Source organism: Notamacropus eugenii, chromosome 1 (assembly GCF_028372415.1).
Source record: "Notamacropus eugenii isolate mMacEug1 chromosome 1, mMacEug1.pri_v2, whole genome shotgun sequence".
NCBI classification, from domain to species: Eukaryota; Metazoa; Chordata; class Mammalia; order Diprotodontia; family Macropodidae; genus Notamacropus; species Notamacropus eugenii.
Window position 1 is genome coordinate 554,017,555 of NC_092872.1, and position 3,090 is coordinate 554,020,644.

Consider the following 3,090-nt stretch of genomic DNA (forward strand, 5'->3'; position numbering starts at 1 on the left):
ATCAGTATTGACTAGAGAAAGCAAATTAAACAATTGAGGTATCACATCACCCATATCAGAAATGATAAATGCTAAAAGGAAGGAGGGAAAATAGGTGCACTAATGAATTATTGGTGGAGTTGTAAACTGGTTCAATCTTCCTAGAACGATGCCTAAAGGTCTATAAAACTGTGCATGCCCCCTGACCCACTGATACCACTAGGTCTGTTTCCCAAAGAGATCAAAGAAAAATGAAAAGGACCTATATGTACAAAAATATTTATAGCAACTCTTTTTAGGGTATCAAAGAATTAGGAACTGCAGGGACCCCCATCAATTGGGAAATGACCAAATAGATTGTGGCATATGATTGTGATGAGACTTTTTCTAAAATTGTCTCCCTCATCATTTCTTATAGTACAGTAGGACTTTGAAATGGAAATTATTGCTTATGATTACAGAGTTGGCCTATATAACCAGTCAGTCAAAAAACATTATTAAGTGCCTACTCTATAACAGGCACTGTGCAAAGGAGACAGGGATACAAATACAAGCAAAATTTTAAAAGATAGTCCTGTCCTGAAGTCCTTGTCCCTTGCACAAAAGGAAGCTGGAAATGTCTTTCACAAAAAATCATTAAGGTCCACTTTCTTATTTCCTTGCAGATACAAGCAGAATTTATTCTTTTTAGAAATTCAGCTCAGTGAAGGGAAGCAACTTTATTATATCATTTTTAGGGTTTCTAGATGATTTGAGATACATATTTTAACTCAATAACATTGTTAACTTATTAAATCTAAGAGCATGGAAATCCCTGCTGGGCTGCAAGCACCTAACAGGCATAAACACGTCCTGATACAAAGTTATTCAAAAAATGATTTACTCCAACACCCAATAGCTTCCTGCATTTTCCATTAGGCATGCTTAGGAATGACTGCCTAATGGGCAGCGTTGGACATGTCGGGCATTTTCCACCACTAGGTTTACACAAAAATCACTACAAGACCCATGGCACCATCTTGCAGACTTCACAAGAATTCTGTGCTGGTACAAGGGAAACTCCACTCCAAAGGTCTGATATCTATAACATATTATTCTGGATGGGTATTAGTTTTTTCATCCTCTTTGCCTGATGACCAGTGAACTTACCCAGGTTCAAAAGACTGGCTTTTATAGAATAAGATACTGACCATTAGCAGAACCCCCCCAAAAGGGTATCATTTTATTATAGTACTATTTTCTTTTTCTTTTTTTTCAGGTTTAAATACATCCTTTAATGTTGGATATTTGGCCCTATCAAATGACGTTCACCAAGAAAAGTTACGTAATTCTCTAAGCTGAGGGAGAAGATTCATCTGAAGTGTCTTGAATTTTCAGTGGTATTTTCGTCTCCGTTCATGTTTAAGCTCCTTGTAAGCCACACAATAATTGAGCAGGACATAAGCAGCAAGCACCATAGAAACACCACCAATCCCGCCTTTCTTCACATCGATGTACTTATTAAAATATGCATCATAACCTCTACGAAAAGCTTTGACAATTCCACTAGGGGAAAAATCCCGCTTCATTATCCAGGCTGGTAGCTGCTGCAGCTTGACATCTAGGAGTTTTGTTCTCTAAGTGGGGTTGAAAGTGGTGGTTGGGACGACATCTTGCCACCTTGGAGCCCAACAAGTCTAGGACGCTGCGTGGGGGCTGCTGGGAAAGAGGGCCAGCAGTACTATTTTCTAAATGTTTCTGTGACACTCATTTATACTTACATATTTTTTATTTATATTTCTATAATACACATGTTTACTTATTTATAATAATATGTACTTCTATGTTCCTTTTTTTCTTGTTCATAGAATATAAGAACTGAAAACCCTCAAAATATGTTGTCTTAAAACCTAAGGTAACTTTGTAGCTTATTTTAAAGTTTTATTGATGTTTTGTTTTTACGCAATGGTCATTTCCCAATATCCTCCTTCCCTACTGACATCAACATTGACAAGTTAAACAAAACCGAAATCAGTCCACATTGACTACATCTGACATCATAAACCACATCCCACAAATGATATCTTTCAACTTTCCACTGAGTTGAGAGCGTTTTGCTCACCACAGTTACAGTTTGGTTGGGATTTAGTGTTGTCCTCATTTACTTTATTGTTATTTTATTTATTATTCTGCTTGTTTTATTTTATTCTGCATCACTCCATGTATCTTCCTTTAGGTCTCTCAAATTCTAATATTCACCACTTTTGTGGCAGGGTAGACTTTTTTCTTATTGTTTTAAATACTATGAGTATTCTTAGTTTGGTAAAATCTATGGATTGCTTCTCACAATGATTCTTCTAAATGCTTAAAATAAAATACAAATGATTACAAAGCAAATAAATTATATTGAAACAAAGATCAGAACATCAAGAAAATTTCACAGAACTCAGATTAAGAAACCCTGTGTTATAATAATCTAACAATGCATACCACAGTTTGTTGAACTGTAAAATTACATCACTGAGCAAACTCTTCATTTCCAGATTTTTGCCACAAGAAAGTATTACAGTAAAAATTTTAGCATGTTTGGGTATATGCTTCCTCCCTTGATTTCCTTGGAGAATATGACCAGTAGTGAAAATGGTGGGTCAAAAGGTTCAAATAGTATATTGACTTTCTCACATTATTTCCTTCTTTCTTTCTTTTTTCCTTTCTCCATCTCTTTCTTTTTCTTTCTTCCTTTGTTTCTCCCTCTCTTTCTTTCTCCCTTGCTCCCTTTCTTTTTTCTTTTTTTCCTTCTTTCCTTCCTTCCTTCCTTCCTTCCTTCATCCTTTCTCTCTCTCTCTTTCTTTCTTTCTTTCTTTTTCTTCCTTCCTTCCTTTCTTTCCTCCTTCCTGTCTTCCTTCTTTCCTTCCTTCCTTCCTACCTTTCTTTCTCTTTATTTCTTTCCCAGTTTTCTGAGATTGAAAAGAAGCCTCAGATTTATTTTTATTTCCATTTGTCTTATTATTAGCAATTTAGTGTGATATTTTACATGACTGTTGATAATTCTCTTGTCTTCTATTGAAAATTATTCCTTTCCTTTGATCATTTATTAACTGGAGAATATTTTTTGGTCTAACATTTGTGTTA

At 35.3% G+C, this 3,090-nt stretch overlaps 1 pseudogene; it reads right to left on the bottom strand.

The window, feature by feature from the left end:
- Positions 1 to 1,215: 1,215 nt before the first annotated feature.
- LOC140520387 (ATP synthase subunit f, mitochondrial-like) lies at positions 1,216 to 1,645 on the bottom strand (annotated as a pseudogene).
- Between the last annotated feature and the right edge of the window lie 1,445 nt (positions 1,646 to 3,090).